This window comes from Hyperolius riggenbachi, chromosome 2, assembly GCF_040937935.1.
Source record: "Hyperolius riggenbachi isolate aHypRig1 chromosome 2, aHypRig1.pri, whole genome shotgun sequence".
Classification (NCBI taxonomy): domain Eukaryota; kingdom Metazoa; phylum Chordata; class Amphibia; order Anura; family Hyperoliidae; genus Hyperolius; species Hyperolius riggenbachi.
This window is the reverse complement of record NC_090647.1, coordinates 139890320-139909072: the sequence shown is the minus strand read 5'-3', so window position 1 is coordinate 139909072 and position 18753 is coordinate 139890320. Positions and strand designations below refer to the sequence as shown.

Below are 18753 nucleotides of genomic sequence, written 5' to 3'. Positions count from 1 at the left end.
TACTGGAAAATTATCGCCGTCTCCTGCAGAAGTGATATGCTCCTTGTTCCTCCTTGCCTCCGTATGTATGAGACAGCCGTGCTGTTGTCTATGCGTAGAATTACTGTCTTGTTTCTTATTAGACGAGTAAAACTCAATAGAGCCTGGTATACCGCTCTTATCTCTAGGATGTTGGATTGGGTATGATGATCTGAGTTCTTCCAGAGACCCTGCGCTGTCAGTGTGTCGCAGTGCGCTCCCCAGTCCCGTAGGCTGGCGTCTGTAGTAATGGTGATCGAGTTCGTAACTTCGATCATATGTCCCTTGGAGAGGTTGTCGATCTTCGTCCACCACACGAGACTGTTCTTCATTAAAGTAGTGATTTGTATTACCTGATTCCAATTCTTCTTGTTCCATTGGGTTAGGAATCCACATTGGAATGGTCTCACATGCCAGTGTGCCCATCTTACTACTTGAACAGTTGATGTCATAGAACCCAGTAGACTGACGCATTGTCTTGCCTTCAGTGTGTCCACGGAAGTGATTTGAGCTATCTTCTGTATTAACAGTGTCATTTTCGCTTGAGAAAGACTCACTAAATTCCGATTCGTCTGAAAAAGAGCCCCCAGGAAAATCATTGATTGCGTTGGCTCCAACTGGCTCTTGTCTCTGTTTATTTTCCATCCAAAGTGACTGAGAGAGTCTAGAAGGATCCTTTTTTGAGTAATCAAGGTTTCCTTGTCTGAAGCCAGAAGTAGTAGGTCGTCCAAGTAATGGAATAGACGTAGTCCCCTTGTTCTTAGTAGGGCTACTAGTGAGAGTAAGATCTTGGTGAAAGTCCGTGGTGCCGTGCAGATTCCAAATGGCAAGCATGTGAACTGGTAATGATTCGGACCTATCGCAAATCTTAGAAACTTCTGGAACCTCGAGTGGATGGGGACGTGCAAATAGGCGTCCTCGAGGTCCGCAGAAAGCATACAGTCTGATTGTTTTACTATCTGAATGATTGACTGGAGCGTTTCGATCTTGAACCTTTTGAGCTTTAGGTGTTTGTTCAGGTAACGTAGATCTAGTACCGGCCGCCAGTCTCCTGTTTTTTTGAGTACAAAGAACAGCGGGGAATACACCCCTTTTTTCTTCTGATCTTCTGGTACCGGTATTATAGCTTTCTTGTCTAGCAGTGTTTGTACATAATCCTGTAGAATTTCCACCTTGTCGTTGTTCTTTGGAATCCTTGTGGTCACAAAGTGTGTTCTGGGAGGTTTTTTCATGAAGGTCCAGCGATGTCCCCGGAATATCGTTCTTGTTACCCACGGATTGTCTATTTCCTCCTACTCAATCTGTCCGAACTCCTTCAATCTGCCACCTACTGGACAAATTTGGACGGATTTCCTGTCAAAAAGATTTCTGTTGATTAGGGGTGGAAGTAGCTGTCTTCTGGCGTGTTAATCTCTGGAGATTACTGTGACTGCTTTGCCAGTTTTTCTTGAATTCCCTGCCCGGTCGGTATGATCTGGCAGTACGGAGCCTGGACTGCTGGAGTCTATTGGCTTGAAAATTCGGTCTTCTGGTTTTCCTGTCCTGGGGTAATAGTCCGGACTTTCCCCCTGTTACTCTTTGGATAGCATTATCTAATTCTTTACCAAATAAGTTGTCCCCGTCATATGGTATCTTACACCATTCCTGCCGTAATGACTGATCTGCTGACCACGACTTTAGCCATAAGGCTCTCTTAGTGACAACTGACGAGGCCATAGTTCTAGCTGAGCATCTGATTATATCTACGGCGGCCTCGCCCACGTAATCTGCAGTTAGATTGAAGTCATCTAGTGCTCTTATAATGGCTTCTTTATCAGCGTCAGCCTGAATTGCATCTTCCAAATCTATCGTCCAGGCTCTGATAGCTCTCGCTACTGAGGTTAACGCTACTGCAGGCTTTGTGGCACTCCCCGCTAAGGTATATATTTTCTTTAGTTCAGAGTCCATTTTCTTTTCCATTACGTCCTTAAATGATGCCACATTGTCCCTTGGCAACGTAATGTGTTTCGCCAATCGGGTGACGGAAGCGTCCACTGTCGGTGGATTGTCTAGAGACTTTGAGTTTTTAGGTTTCATGGGATACACTTTTGCAATTCGATTGTTTAAGGGTGGCTTTTTGTCTAGTTTCTCCCACTCTTCTTTAATAATATCCACAATTTCATCCATCATAGGAAATGAGGTAGTCTTCTTCTTAAAGAAAACCTGAACTGAAATTAAAAGTCAAAATAAGCATACACAAGTCATACTTACCTCATGTGTAGTCTACTCCTCAATCTCTTTTTTTCTCTCCTGCGTCCTGTTTGTCCACTGTGATCAATGGAATTCTCCGTCCTCCATTTTGAAAATGGCCATTACACCATAACAGCTTCCTGGTCAGCACACTGTTAAACTGTAACATCGCCCACTTGAGCCATAGGGAAACATGAACACATCAGTTCTCCTCTCAGCTGTAACTGACAGCAACTGATATATAACTGAGACCAACTGATATATTTCAGTTCTGACAAAATGTTGTCAGAACTGGAAGGGATCATTGTCAGAAGAAAATGGTGAGCTTCTGAGAGGAACTGATGGCAAGGTAACTATGTAATGTTCATTTGAACTTACCTCATGTGTTTATTTTAAATAATTTTACTCAGTACAGGTTCTCTTTAAGGGGAGTATAATACTCTTTATGTTTTCTAGAACTGGTAGATGGTTGTTCATCGTCTGAGCTTTCCCATTCAATTGCCTCCCGTATTGCGTGCAGGTAGGGTTGGACTAAGGCGAAGTTGAAACCTCCAGCAATTTCTTCAGAGTCATTAACTGTACTAGCTTGTTCAGTAGGCGGTAATGTCTGAGGAGGGAGTGACGCTACATACTCCTTCATTGATTCCTGTACAGCGTCCTTAATCATCTGTGATACATCCATAGGAGTTTGTGACGACTGTTTAGCCATATCCGCAAAGCAGGACCTGCACACATTCTTATCAGGCATAGTCTCCCTGTTGCAAGCCCAACAGCGTCTATAAGAATGGCTTCTGTGAGGAGATATGCTCCTTTCTCTATACTTCGTAGATGGATCCGTCGTCCTTGTCTTAGATTTTGACCTTGACTTTTTTTTGTGATGTTTTCTAGGACTTAAGAGAGAATCACGGTATTAATTGTGTGCTCTCTATTCTTGCAGGGCTTAAGAACCTACCTTTAGACCCCCCTACCTTAAAGTCCTTTGCTGGTCTGCTGGAGGAACTGGAGGATCCATAGATCCAGCTAAAACAGCTGAAAAAAAAGAAGAAGAAGAGGTAAGTAAAGTATAGGTAATGTCCCCATGTAACTTAGGGCAAGCGACTAGCTTTTACTCACATTGGTCTGTCTCTCTCTCTCTTGCAGAGTATGTCCCAGGCTGCTGCCCCCACTGCCTCTCCGGTTGCTACACACCTCCCTCCATGGCGGCGTCCTGACGCTAAGTCCAGAGCGTACCAGAGAGCGGCCGCCGCCATGAGTTTAAATAAGCTAGCGCTGGAGCCTCCGGGAAGCTGATCCGACCATTTCCGGCCCCAGCATGTGCCCAGTCTGAGCCGAGAAGGTGGAATGCGGAAGAGATGCGCGCGTGGAGCGCACGCCAGCCCGGCAGTACGGAGGTCCGCAGAGCTAAAGAAGCTGACGTCACAGAGGGAACAGACCGGAAGAGACATGCCGGAGCAGACCCTGCCAATCCGCCCAGAGTCTCAAGGGAGAGAAGAAAAAACAGTTGAGAACGGACCTCCAGTATATGAAACACTTTTAGTGTTGTCTAGGGGCCTGAGGCTGAGCAGTAATCCGGGCAGGCCATTAGAGAGTAAAACAGGTTATTTAAACCTTAAGTACATTAGGCTGCGCCCCCTTACCCCCCTGAGAACCAGCAGAGTAGGGGACTCCCCAACTAATGTATAGTTGAATGGGAGAGGAAGAGAAAAAAGAAAACCCGTAAAAACAGTTAGGTAGGGGGGAAAAGTAAAAATATCTAGGCAAATCTTGCCCTACTCACGTCGATCCTGTGTGAGGTGAGGAAGTCGAGAACAAAAAAAAAGGACTGGGGGGGCAGTAGTTTTGCATTTTTATACTAATTGAGATCCTGTGGGGTAGAGTGGGCGGGGCATCTACCCATGTGTGATGACATGGAAGCATAGGGAAAGTTATCTTACAAGAGACGCATGTGAAAAATCCAACACCGCCCAACTGCATGGGGGGGGGGGGTAGTCCTGTGTGCGGCACGCTAGAAAGCGTCCAGCTGGTGGACAGGAGCATCTGACAGGCGGTGAATTCACCGCCTGTCAGATGCTTGTGGAAAAGAGGCCTAATTTTTTATTGCAATTTATACATGGACGGTTTATCTTTTTTTCTCCCGACAGTCTACGTTCACAGTGGGACGTTGCGTTGTAATGTTGCTTTGCAATTTTACAACAAAAAGGTGGTAACGCAGATTAACCTTGCATTACCGTTGCATACAGTAGGTACAGAACAGCATACAGGCAATTAAAAGTATGCTTTCCTGTACCTGGTAACATGTGTGTTTAGAGTTAACGCACTGCAGCAGTGAGTTACCATAACGCTACAACTTACCATGCAACTCTAACGTCGCACTGTGAACGTCGCATACACTCTTCATTGCATTGCGGTAAGCTGCGTTATAAGACTTTATAACGCAGCTCCGCAAAGTCCCACTGTGAACGTAGCCTTAAAGTAATTTGTGGTATGTTACTTGTATGGTAGGATTAGAGTGTGAGCTCCTCTGAAGACAGTCTGTGACATGACTATGTACTATGTAAAGTGCTGCAGAAGATTTCAGTGTGGCACACTATAAATACATAATAATAATAATAATAATAATAATATGGCAGGACAATAGACTGACAATGGTAGGATAAGATTGTGAGCTCCTCTGAGGACAGTCAATGACATGACTATGTACTCTCTAAAGTGCTGCAAGAGATGTCGGTGCTACATAAATACATAATACTGGCTGCCAATTAACAAGAGCATCCAGTTCAAACTCCTAAACCTAACCTACAAAGCTCTCCACAATCTCTCTACCCGGTACATATCCTCACTAATTTCCTCACAAATTTCCAGATACAAACCCAATCGCAATCTCAGTTCTGCACATGATCTTCTGTTGTCCTTCTCTAGAATTACCTCCTCACATTCACGTTTACAAGATTTTGCACGCACTTCACCCCTCCTCTGGAATGCCCTCCCACAACACATCCGTCACTCGCCGACCTTTATTACTTTTAGGCTGGTTTCACACCAGGACATTGCGTTTTAGTGGACGTTAAGGTTGCATAACGTGCCCCTAACGCAACGCCTGGTGCTCTCTGATGTGGACGTCAGAGTGAGTCGCGTTGTGCAGCTCACTCTGGCGTCCGTGATGCCGTGATGCGTACTCTTGGACGCATGCGGCATGACGTGGTCCCGCCCGGCCAATCGCCGCACAGAGCGGCCGCTCCAGGAAGTAAACACTGCACGTCACTGAGTGCAGTGAATATTAATTAGCAATGTGCCTGGCCGCTCTCCGCTCCTCCCCAACTTTACTGAGCATGTGCAAGCAGTCTAACTTATAAAGTACTGCATGCAGTACGCTGTCTTATGGCGCAGCGTTACTAAGTAACGCAACATGGGCACTGTGAACAGCCCATTGATTTTTCATTGCTGTGCGGTGGGGTGCGTTACAGGCTGCTCTAACGTGCGCCTGTAACATCCCACTGTGAAACCAGCCTTAAAGGGAACCTTAACCGGCGGGGAAAAAAAAATTCACTTACCTGGGGGCTTTCCCAAGCCTCCTGCAGCCGTCCGGTGCCCGCGCCGGTCCTTCGGTGCCCTCCGGTCTCCCTCCGCCGCTAAGTTTCGTTTTCGGACGACTGGCAGTCGTCCTCGGGCCACTTCCGCATTCCTAGTCGTAAACTGCAGTAAAGCGCGTCCGCATGACGCGTTTGGCGTCATGCACATGACACGTTTGGCGTCATGCGGACGCGCTTTACTGCAGTTTACGACGAGGTATGCGGAAGAGGCCCGAGGACGACTGGCAGTCGTCCGAAAACGAAACTTAGCGGCGGAGGGAGACCGGAGGGCACCGAAGGACCGGCGCGGGCACCGGACGGCTGCAGGAGGCTTGGGAAAGCCCCCAGGTAAGTGAATTTTTTTTTCCCCGCCGGTTAAGGTTCACTTTAAAGCGGACCCAAACCAAACTTTTTTTAATTCAAAATATTTAGTTGCACCACTCTGACATATACAAAGATAAATAAACACTCCTTCAAGCCTTTGAGCATTTCAGTGCATGCTCTTCACCCTTCTCTTTTCATTACTAGGGTTATACAGGTGGCAGCCATTAGCAATTCCTCCTTTGCCGGACACCATCTACACCACCAGTTTGCCGGATTCTATCCCGGCAATATGAAAAGGAAGGGAGGGGTTCCTCCAATAAATGTAAAATATTTTATATTTGTCATCATGCAGATGAAAAAAGGGCTGCTATTTATTATTATAATTTAGAAAATAGATTTTATTTCTGAAATCTTGTATTTTTAATTTGAGTCCACTTTAAACGCTCTCTAAAAAACAAATTTGTTCCAACAAGCATATGCGCTACCTTAGGCCACTTCCCTTTGTCCTAAGACCAAATTGAAATCCTACTAGGTATCCTAAAACACACTGCCTCTATATGTTTGTTGCATACCCTCTTCTTGTCCCCCCCCCCATTCCCTTTAGATTGTAAGCTCGTATATTGGTGTGCATCATTGTCTGTATTATTATGTACCCCATGTTTGTTTCTAACTTTGTACAGCGCCACCAAATATGTTGGCGCTTTATAAATCAATAATAATATGGTAAGGACATTAGACTATGAATATGATCCTCTGAGGACAGTAAGTGACATGACTATTTACTCTGTAATGTGCTGCAGAAGATGTCAGTGTTATATAAATACATAGTCACAGTTTCTGACATTCCAAAAGAGCAGATGATGCTGTCTACAATGTCCATGCTTCAGTAAACAAAGCTGATGCAAAAGTTTAGTACTTGTGTACAGAGTGACTTATCTTTGTTCTGAACACTTGGCAGCCATAAATCAGCAAAGCACGGATTTGAAGTTTTGTACACTCTGTCAAGATGAAAGTATGCACTTCTGACTTTCTTTTCAATAAAGCTTGCTTTGAATAGTGAAAAAAAAAAAAAAAAAAAAAAAAAAAAAGCAGCACGGAACGGAACAAACTTCTTTAGCTAATTAGCAGCCAAGCCTGCTGGGATGATCCCTCTCATCTGATGTGCAGGGCTGGCTGCAGATTAGACAGTTACCTGTGTTGGCCAGCGCTGTCTCCCTTTTCTCCCACCCGCCAGTGACCTGCTCTGCTCTCAAGCCCTGCAGTCCTGTGTCCAGGAAGCTGAAGGGAGGGGTGGAGCCGGAGAAAAGTTTGCCTGAGGCCAGAAAAGACAGTGCGGCAGGGACACTGTGCAAAAGCTGTTCCTCTGCCGATTGCCCAAGCTTCCTCAGTGCCAAAACTGGCCATGAAGCAGAGAGGGATTCTGGGTACCCCCTGCGTCCGTCCGTGTATATATTAGTAAACTAAGGGCAGTTTCTATGCTAAAATGCACCCAGGGCGAGGGTGTAAAAATTGTGCCCCCCCCCCACCACCATGGATCCAGGTATAGGTACCCGCAGTATAGGTTAGCCAGGTCTAGTTGCACTCAGTATAGGTAGCCAGCTATAGGTCCCCCCAGTATAGGTAGCCAGGCATAGGTGCCCCAGTATAGATAGACGGCTATAGGTACCCCCATTATGGGTAGCCAGGCCATAGGAGGAGACCAGCGGCAAGTGATCGGCGATTGGAATGCAGGGAAGTTAGTTTCTGTATACAGCGCTTCCTGTTGTGCTCACTCTGCAGCGGAGGAGGGAGCACAGAGGGCGGCCTGGGAGAGGAAGGGAGGGAGATGTCGGGCAGCTTTCCCCACAGCTGCGGCTCCCCCTCCATCACGGCGCCCCCTCCTCCCTCAGCGCTCAGGGCAGCCGCACTCGCCGTACGGCCCTAGAAACAGGCCTGAGTAAACTTTTATTTAAACTTTGGATGCAGTGAGTTTGGGGCTGGTAGGATTCTTGCTGCCTTTTTTTATTTCTAACCACAGCATGGTTTGTAACTAAGAAGCAGGATACTATTAAAAAAAAGCTGATGTAGCATTGAGGAGCTTTTCAAGGACTACAGCAAACCATTTTCTCCCAGTGTGGAATGGAACAGAGGTCTCTAAAGTTGACTGAAGAAAAAAAATGGCCGCAGGAGTGCAGAGCCAGCTTCATAAGGGTCCTTTCACACTATGCACAATGCATTATAATAAGATTACAATGGTGGCAAAAGGTCACATGTGTTGGATGTGCAATGCGACCATACAGTACATTGAGGGCTAGTTCACAGTGCTTCAGTTGCGTTGCAGAATCATTCTGCAATGCAATGATATTGTCCATTGTGATGTAACGCAACAGACAGAGGGCTTGATTCACAAAGCCGTGATAACTCTCATCACGGTTGTGCTAGTGTTTTGCAAGTGCTATAATGGGCGTAACGGTTTTCACGTGCAATCGCGAATCTTCGCACTGAAACGGTCACGTTTTGCACGAAAATTCACGATTGCGTGTGAAAACCGTTACGTGCGTTATAGCACACGCAAACCGCTAGCGCGACCATGATAAGCGTTATCACGGCTTTGTGAATTAAGCCCCCAGTGTGAAAGGACCCTGAGGTATTAGCTACACTTGCAGGCACTTACCTAGTTTGGTGCTGCCACAGTGCTAATACACTGCTTCCTGTTGGTGTGCAGCAGGCTCCACCTCCATCCACCCTAGTACCTGGCCAATAAGTAGGCGGAAGTGCAGTCACATGGTGCTGCTTTTAACAATAGCGTTGCAGTGCTACAATGATAACGTGTGCCTTTACAGTGGCAGTGAGGCATACTTTCATGTATGCCTCACTGCATCTTAAAGGAGTCATCAGGGCACAGAGAGTAAAATGATTGATAGTTACCGGGGGCTGTCAATCACCGCTACGTGGGCCGGAGCGGACTGCCCAGGCGCAGTAGTTCTGCGCCTGCGCAGTCCGCTCCGGCCCACGTGGCGGTGATTGACAGCGCCGATCGCACAGGCGCAGTACAGAGCGACCTCCAGGTCGCTCTGACGTCATAGCCGGGGACCGGGTCGGAGCTCCGGCGAACGGCTGGGGGCAGAGCTGCGGCGAGGGAGGTCCTTGGGGCTGGAGGAAGCCCCCGGTAAGTACCAATCATTTTACTCTCTGTGCCCTGATGACTCCTTTAAAGGGAACCTAAACTGAGAAGGCTATGGATGTTTCCTTTCAAACAATACCAGTTGTCTGGCAGTCCTGCTGATCTCTTTGGCTGCAGTGGTGGCGGAATCACACACCTGAAACAAGCATGCAGCTAATCCAGTCTGACTTCAGTCAGAGCAACCTGATCTGCATGCTTGTTTAGGGGCTCTGGCTGAAAGTATTAGGGAGCGTTCACACTGAACGCGTTTCCAGCCGCGTTTTGGAAACGCGTGCAGGTGGCCGATACGCACGACATCAGACATTGCATAGAGTGCAATGTCTGATGTTCACACTGCATGCGTTCCGGACCTGTGCGGTCCGGGAACGCATGCTGCACGCAGATTTTGCTAAACCGCGTGGCTGTCCCATTCACTTTTCAGTGATGGGATCAGCCACGCAACGCACACAAACGCGGATGGCCATGCGTTCGTACGCGTTGCGGTCCGCACGCGTTCCGCACGCATGGCCATCCGCATTTGTGATCTGAATGGGCCCTTAGAGACACAGGATCAGCAGGAGAATCAGGCAACTGGTATTATTTTAGAAGGAAAAATCCATACCCTTCTCAGTTTAGGTTCCCCCTAAGGCCTCTTTTCCATGGATAGCTAAGCTGTTCATTTGTTGAACAGTACAGTTGCCCGGCTGCCGACCACAAGTGCCATTCGGCTGCAATTACATGCAGCCAAATTGCAAGATTTGGTAACACCACACGTGTCATATTTGACGACTGCGCCTGTGCACTGCACTAGCACGTATTCACCACTAGGCATGGGCTCACGCGTACTCACGAGTGGCTAAGCACTCAAATACGTGATTTAAATGAGGCTTCATTGCTGCAGCTCTGCGGCGGGGAAACGAGTTATTTACCCATAAGTCCATCGTGCGCTCCAAATAGCTTGCACGCGTCCTACTGGACGCGTTGCAAGACTCACTTCCGCGCAATTCCTCCTTTCGGCTTGAGTTAAATAACCCCATAGGTATAGGTAAAGCGCAAAACACTCACAAAATCTCTTTGTGCGGCGATTGCGTTCACGCTTTTAAGAATAGATACAAATTTATTCTGTTCCGGGTAAAATAGTTCACTTCCTGACTTACGTCAGGAAGTAAAAAAACAGATCGCTCTGCAAAAGCGCTTTGAAAAGCACTTTACAAAAAATCGTAGCACGCAGGTAAGCGCTGGGAGGGGGAAATAAAGATCACTCACAAAATCACAAAACGCTGGTGTTTGGGATTTCGATTTTAGATGTGAACAAAGCCTTACAGCAGGGGGCGCCAACTACTAACCTTCCCTCCTTCAGATACAGGAGTTCATCCTCCAGGTCTGTTTTTTTTTTTGTGGCTACACTTGTTAGGCCTCTTTTCCACAGACTGTTTATAGGCAGTGAAATGCCTCTCAACTCTCACAACTGCTCACTGCTGCCTGTTAACTGCTCACTGCTGCCTGTTAACTGCTCACTGCTGCCTGTTAACTGCTTGCTGCTGCCTGGAAACTGCTCAATGCTGTCTGGTAACTGCTTGCTGCTGCCTGGAAACTGCTCATTGCTGCCTTGTAACTGCTCATTGCTGCCTTGTAACTGCTCGCTGCTGCCTGGAAACTTCTCGCTGCTGCCTGGAAACTGCTCGCTGCTGCCTGGAAACTGCTCGCTGCTGCCTGGAAACTGCTCGCTGCTGCCTGGAAACTGCTCGCTGCTGCCTGGTAACTGCTCACTGCTGCCTGGTAACTGCTTGCTGAGCACACAGCTCAACAGTCTGTGGAATAGAGGCCTTATGGGTGTGAAGCTCATGATGGCCACACTAGTTTTATCACCGTTGTGAGATGGACCCCAAGGCTGTGAAGGGCACCAAGGGGAGGTGGGGAAGGGGTGTGACCATTGGGGGCCCCATCAAAGTTGCACTGGAGGAGCCCCCTGAATTGTAGTTACACCACTGGTTTACAGAGAAACTTGCATTCAAAAATATTATGCATATTATAAGTAATTATATTTACCGGTACCTGCGTCCTGCAGTTTTACTGAAAACACTGGCTGCCTTTGTGAGGTTCTGAATACAGTTATCTGTGACATAACACAGAATGGACTTTGACCTCTGATAGAAGCAGGGATTCATTTGTACAGAGATGAAGTGGGAGGATCAGTATTAACACCTTATCCACTCCAGCTGTGAACAGGGCAATAATGATGTGCAGTAAAAAAAATGTAGTCAGAATTGTGAACCATTATTTTTTTTATTGTTATAAACCTCAATGGAAGCAGTACAGTTGTGCTGATATTATCAATTGACTGTAATTGGCTTTTAAGTTTAAACCTCAGTTCAAGGCAACCTTTCACATAGAACAACATTTCATTAAGGCTTCTTGCACACAGGGACGTTACAGGCGCACGTTAGTGCAGCCTGTAACGCTCCCCCAACACACAGCAATGTAAGACAAGTGGGCTGTTCACACTGCCCACGTTGCGTTACATTGTAACCCAGCAAAGTGCTGCATGCTGTGCGTTCTATGTGGCTAAGCCGCGTTAGACTGTTTGCACATGCTCAGTCATGTTGGGGAGGAGGGGAGAGCGGCCGGGCACATGGCTAATTAATATTCACTGCACTCAGTGACGTGCAGTGTTTACTTCCTGGAGCGGCCGCTCTGTGCGGCGATTGGCCGGACGGGACCACGTGATGCCGCATGCGTCCAAGAGTACACATCACAGCATCACGGACGCCATAGTGAGCTGCACAACGCGGCTCACTCCGACGTCCACATCAGATAGCAACAGGTGTTGCGTTAGGGGCACGTCGTTATGTGCCCTATAACGTCCCCTAAACGCATCCTGGTGTGTAACTAGCCTAAAGGACAACTGTGGGGAGAGGTATGTGGAGGCTGCCATATTTATTTCCTTTTAGGCCTCTTTCACAGTGGGACGTTAAAGTTGCACGTTACAAAAAATTATAACGCAGACTAACGCACAGCAATACAAAGTCTGACATTCACAGTGCACACATTGCGTTGTGTGTAACGTGTAGCAATATTTAGAAAGTGCTGCATGCTGTGCGTTTAGCAATACATTTGCTGCAAAATGTGTGTTGCTCAGTAATGTTTTGTTTTAAAAAAAAAATTTAACGCTTGCGCCGTTTTCGTTCCATCAGTATATGACAAAAACGGCGCACCAAGAGAAACATAATGCAGTGCAAAATAACGTCCAATGTCATAACCTACATGCGCTGCGTTAGGGGCACGTTGTGCGACTTTAACGTTGCATTAACCATTTAAGGACCGCAGTGAGTGAAATCTACGCCCTGTTTTGGAGGGTTTTTGGCTGGCAGGGCGTAGATTTCAATCACTGTCCGCAGCATGCATCCGCCGTCTCCGCCGCTACCCGCCGATCGCGCCGCTCAGACCCGACGATTCTCGCCGCATCTCACAGGCTCTGCCTGTCTCTATGACGGCAGAGTCATGTGAGCCGGTCAGGAGTCGATTTCATTGGCTCCTGGCCCTGTCTTTCAATGTAAGCTGTTCCCATTGGCTTACATTGAAAAACAGGGTCAGGAGCCAATGAAAGCGGCTCCTGACCGGCTCACATGACTCTGCCGTCATAGAGACAGCAGAGTCTATGTCCTGGGGATCCCGGCGAGCGGCGATGACGGCGGTTGCGACGGGTATGTGCTGCGATTCGTCGGGATTCTGTCGGGATTGGACCAGCGGTCTCTGGTCCTTAAAGGGGAACTTCAGCCTAAACAAACATACTGTCATTAAGTTACATTAGTTATGTTAATTAGAATAGATTGGTAATATAATCTCTTACTTGCCCTGTTTTAAAAGAACAGGCAAATGTTAGTGATTCATGGGGGCTGCCATCTTTGTCATGGGGGCAGCCATCTTTTTGGTTGAAAGGAGGTGACAAGGAGCAGGAGACACAGTTCCAACTGTCCTGTGTCCTGATAACCCCTCCTAGCTGCACACACTAGGCTTCAAATGTCAAATTCAAAATGTAAAAAAAAAAAAATGCACCAAAACAGCAGAACGAGAACAACAACATCAGAAATCCCATCATGCTTTGCACAGCATAGGGGAAAACTGCCCGGGCAGTTTTCTTCTGTGCAGCTAAAAGTGAGGCTTGTATAAGAGAAACAAAGTTCTGATGCTGTGAAACTGCTAAAGAAACACCAAGCCTTTTTTAGTGCTGCTGAGTCGATTTTTAGTCCGGAGGTTCACTTTAAGTGCCCAGAGACCGCTGGTCCTTAACCTCCCTGGCGGTAAGCCCGTGCTGAGCACGGGCTATGCCGCCGGGAGGCACCGCTCAGGTTTGCATAATTTTTTTTTTGCTACACGCAGCTAGCACTTTGCTAGCTGCGTGTAGCATCTGATCGCCGCCGCTACCCGCCGATCCGCCGCAATTCCTCTCGCCGCGGCCACCCCCCCCCCAGACCCCGTGCGCTGCCTGGCCAATCAGTGCCAGGCAGCGCTATGGGGCAGATCGGAGTCCCCTCTGACGTCACGACGTCGATGACGTCGGTGACGTCATCCCGCCCGTCGCCATGGCGACGGGGGAAGCCCTCCAGGAGATCCCGTTCTTTGAACGGGATCTCCTGATCTCCGATCGCCGGAGGCGATCGGAGGGGCTGGGGGGATGCCGCTGAGCAGCGGCTATCATGTAGCGAGACTTTGTCTCGCTACATGAAAAAAAAAAAAAAAAATTTAAAAAAAAGATTTGCTGCCCCCTGGCGGATTTTTTGCAAACCGCCAGGGGGGTTAAGTGGTTAAACTCAAGTCCCACTGTGAAAGAGGCCTTAGGCTACTTTCACACCAAGACGTTGCATTTTAGGGAACTTTATGGTCGCATAACGTGCCCCTAACACAACGCCTGGTGCTCTTGGATGTGGACGTCAGAGTGAGCCGTGTTGTGCATCGTTATGATGCCGTGATGCGTACTCTTGGACGCATGCGGCATCACGTGGTCCCGCCAGCCAATCGCCGCATAGAGCGGCGCTCTAGGAAGTAAACACTGCACGTCACACCGTGCAGTGAATATTAATTAGCCATGTGCCTGGCCGAGGAGGAGGAGGTAAGACCTCCTCCTCCAACACTACTGAGCATGTGCGCACAGTCTAACGCGGCTTAGCCACGCATAACACACAGCATGCAGTACTTTCAACTTACGTGCTGCGTTACAATGTAACGCAATGTGGGCACTGTGAACAGCCCATTGATTAATCATTGCTGTGAGTTGGGATGCGTTACAGTCTGCACTAACGTGCGCCTGTAACGTCTTACTGTGAAAGCAGCCTTAAGCAATACCACTTGCCTGACTATCCTCCTGATCCTCTCCCTCTAATGCATTTAGCCATAGACCCTGAACAAACATGCAGCATATCAGGTGTTTCTGACATTATTGTCAGATCTGACTAGCTTAGCAAGATTAGCTGCATGCTTGTTTCTGGTGTTATTCGGACTTTACTGCAGCCACATAGACCAGCAGGGCTGTCAGGCAACTGATATTGTTTAAAAGGAAATAAATATAGCTGCCACTATATACTTCTGGTTAAAGTTGTTCTTTAACCTCCTTAGCGGTATTTCCGACACTGTGACCGCGAAATCTCTGGGGGGGACTGGTGGGCAAAAAAATAGCAAAACCTCCTGAGTGGCGTAATGCTCAGGAGGTTATGGGCCCTTTTCCGGATCCATCTGAAAATGGCGCCTGAGAATAATGGAGCATGGTGTTGCCGCTAATCCGTTTGCCGCTTATCGCTATTTAACGCTAAAGCCTTATTGTTATTTGGCGTTAAAGCCTTATCGTTATTGAGCGTTAACACACAGAACCCTCTCTGTACCTATCCCTAACCCCTAAACCCCCCTGGTGGTGCCTAACCCTAACCACCCCCTGGTGGTGCCTAACCATAACCACCCCCTGGTGGTGCCTAACCATAACCACCCCCTGGTGGTGCCTAACCCTAAGACCCCCCTGGTGGTGCCTAACCCTAACCACCCCCCTGGTGGTGCCTAACCCTAACCACCCCGCTGGTGGTGCCTAACCCTAACCACCCCCCTGGTGGTGCCTAACCCTAAGACCCCCCTGGTGGTGCCTGCCTAACCCTAAGACCCCCCCTGGTGGTGCCTAAACCTAACCCCCCCCCCCCCCCGGTTGGTGCCTAACCCTAAGACCCCCCCCCCCATGGTGGTGCCTAACCCTAACCAGCCCCCTGGTGGTGCCTAACCCTAAGACCCCCTGGTGGTGCCTAATCCTAACCACCCCCTGGTGGTGCCTAACCCTAAGACCCCCCTGGTGGTGCCTAACCCTAAGACCCCCCTAGTAGTGCCTAACCCTAACCTTGACAGTGTTACATTAAATCCATTCACCGTTTTGCAATTAAATAACGTCTGCAGTTTGGCTTATGAAGGGCGCTATTGATAAATAACGTTACTGTGGGCAATAACGTCTGCTGTTTGGCAAATGAACGGCACTATTGATAAATAACGTTAGTGTGTGCCACTATTGATAAATAACGTTAGTGTATGCCGTTTTTCTTCTTTTTTCCCTGTGCGCCATTATTATGCAGTACTAACGATAAGTAGCGATAAGCGTATCTTTTTAATGGTGCGCCATTTTTATGCATAGGCGCTGTGCGCCATTATTCACTGATCCACCTTTTCCACAGGCGGCTGAACTGGACACTCAGTGAGTAGTTACCAGGCAGCAGTGAGCAGTTACCAGGCATCAGTGAGCAGTTACTAAACAAATTTACAACCGTCATACAGCCTCTTAGAGTATACCAAGTCACTTTTATTGTATCAAATCTTAAAACACCATCCCTCACAAATACTATCCACAAATCAATATCATCCCAAAACCCCTTAAAGCTAATGTAACCCTGTTTTTTTTTTTTTTAAAGGCAGATACTCACCTAAGGAGAGGGAAGGCTCGTCCTAATGAGCCATCCCTCTCCTCTCCCGGTGCTGCGCTGACTCCTCCGTTCGTAACCCCCGCCGAGGGGACTTCGGAAGTCTTCGGGAGCCGAGGCACTTGCGCAGTGTAGAGCGGCCCGTCTTCGGGAGCACTCGGGCTCCCGAAGCATTTCCGAAGCCTCCCTTCAGCCGGTTAAACCGGTTAAACCGGTTCCCATTAGTTTTAAAAACAACAGATGCGGGTTGCATATAAAACGCAGGCTGCATTTCAAACATACATGCTTGATCTAAGAAGTATTAAGGCAATCTATGTCTGGCCAGATAGTTAATATTGCCACACTTCACATCCACCCGCATTCACCATTCACACATGTGCCCAAATTATTATATATGGGGCCCCCGAACAATTGCTTGATTAATGGTTCCGCAAGTTAGCTTTGCAACAGTTCTGTTTGCATGTAATGCCGGGAGAACTTGAATTGCCAGCCACTTTTTACAAGGCAGGAGGGTTTAGATCTCACCCATATCCACGTAGGCACCCAAACACCGTTAAGTCTGTGGGTCCGTCTACTTAGTCCATGCCGCTTAGTAGGCCTGACAGCATACTGTCATGGGCTCCTTACAGTGCCAGACAATGCGGAGGACTCCAGCCCGGGATCCCATAAGCAGTGTGTGTAGGTGAGTTCTGCGACACACGCAGCCGCGTCAGCCCCGCCCACCGACACGTTTCACGTCCTGATTGGACGTTTCTTCAATGATAACCATCTCACAGTGTAAAGGATAACATAACAACCTATGCCTGTATCCCAGGTCTGATAGCTATTCTTGATACTATAGTTTAATTTTAAGGCACAATTTCTTCTTAAAGGCACAGTCACCATTTATTGCGGATCCATGCATTCAACATGCTTTACCCATTTTTGGATTTTCAGTAAGTAGCAAGTTAGACTAACAATCATTTAAAGGGAAATACAATAATTGTAGATGCATATGGCCCCAGAACAAATCTCATAATTTCTTCAAAGGGCACAATTTTCTCTTATCCATATCTATTGGCCTTAAGAAAGGGGCAGGGGGGCATCTAGCCCTTTTGTCACTCCAGGCAAGAAAACCTGTAGTGCCCCCCCCCCCTCCAAAAAAAGCCTGACTTACCTCCTGTAACACATTTAGTTAGGCAAAGTGTCCCTTAAAGTAATTAGACAAGCAATTAGACAACGTTCTCCTCTCCCCTAGAAAGAAACCCTCACATGTTTCTTTTGGTTCATGTATTAGCATGGTATTTAGTAATCATGACCCCCCAAAATGCCAAATGCTGCAATAATAACTCCAAAATATCAAATGCAACCACTAAGACCATCAAATAATAAATGCAGCAGTCATTACCCCACATAAAACTTGGAGCAAATGTTAACTCGACATATAAAAAGCAGCAAATCTTTAACACACTCACTGTACAGAAGCAGTACAAGCATGGAAATGGATGCCAGCACCAGGGCAAACTGCTGGCTTTGTTAAGTGGCACACCACAGAAACTCTCATCCACGGCAGATGCCACTCTCCCCCCTGCAGCAGACAGCAGTCACCAGTGGCGTAGCTACAAACCTATGGGCCCAAAAGCAAAATTTGGACCTGGGCCAAGTCCCACCTCCTCTTTCCAACTCAACTTCCAACACACACACACACACCTGAACACAAACATTCAATAAAAAGTACAGGAGCTCAATAATTCCATTACAAATTAATAACATGGCCTGAAAAAGACATCTACATTAACATTACCACCATGTGCCTCCATATAAAAAAATAAACAGTCACGTGCCCCACATATGAGAATGAAGTAGTCAGGTGAGACAGAGGCTGGTGGGTGGGGGGCAGGGGGGTAGAGACAGAGAGTAGTGGGCTGGAAAAGGGCAGGGGGTAAAGACAGAGGCTAGTGGGCTGGTAGTGGGCTGGTAGTGGGGCAGGAAGTAGAGACCGAGGCTAGTGGGCTGGTGAGGAGGCAGGGGGTGGAGACAGAGACTAGTGGGCTGGTGGGGGGGGGGGGGGGGGCAAGGGGGTAGAGACAGAGGCTAGTGGGCTGGTGGGGGGGGGTAAGGGGGTAGAGACAGAGGCCAGTGGGCTGGTGGGGGGGCAAGGGGTAGAGACAGAGGCTAGTGGGCTGGTGGGGGAGGGCAATGGGGTAGAGACAGAGGTTAGTGGGCTGGTGAGGAGGTAGTGGGTGGAGGCAGAGGGGCTAGTGGGCTGGGGGGGGGGGGCAAGGGGGTAGAAACAGAGGCTAGTTGGCTGGTGAGGAGGCAGGGGGTGGAGACAGAGGCTAGTGGGCTGGTGTGGGAGGGCAAGGGGGCCTAGACAGCGGGCTTGGGAGGTAGGGTGGATAGTAGATATTTGCACGTCACTATTGAAAATACTACTATCCACCCTACCTCCCAAGCCCGCTGTCTAGGCGTTACTCTGGACTCTGAACTTACCTTTACAGCCCACATCCAAGGTATTGCCAGATCCTGCAGCTTCCACCTCCGCAAC

At 48.1% G+C, this 18753-nt stretch overlaps 2 protein-coding genes across 7 annotated transcripts in view; both read right to left on the bottom strand.

Annotated features, from left to right (window-relative positions):
* The window catches only part of LOC137545841 (retinol dehydrogenase 7-like), a 95751-nt gene that overhangs the window by 42168 nt on the left and 34830 nt on the right, over positions 1-18753 (bottom strand). The gene's annotated exons all lie outside the window — the stretch shown is intronic.
* LOC137545840 (retinol dehydrogenase 7-like) overlaps positions 1-18753 on the bottom strand; it is a 63890-nt gene that overhangs the window by 42168 nt on the left and 2969 nt on the right. Inside the window, exon 1 of one of the 6 annotated variants that reach the window (XM_068267530.1) lies at positions 16230-16408. The exons of 3 other annotated variants lie outside the window; for them this stretch is intronic. The gene's annotated coding sequence lies outside the window, so the exon portion shown is untranslated. Of the gene's footprint in view, positions 1-7332; positions 7427-11337; positions 11401-16229; positions 16409-18753 lie in introns of those variants that run through there. 2 more of the 6 variants (XM_068267527.1, XM_068267531.1) reach the window with 2 other exon arrangements.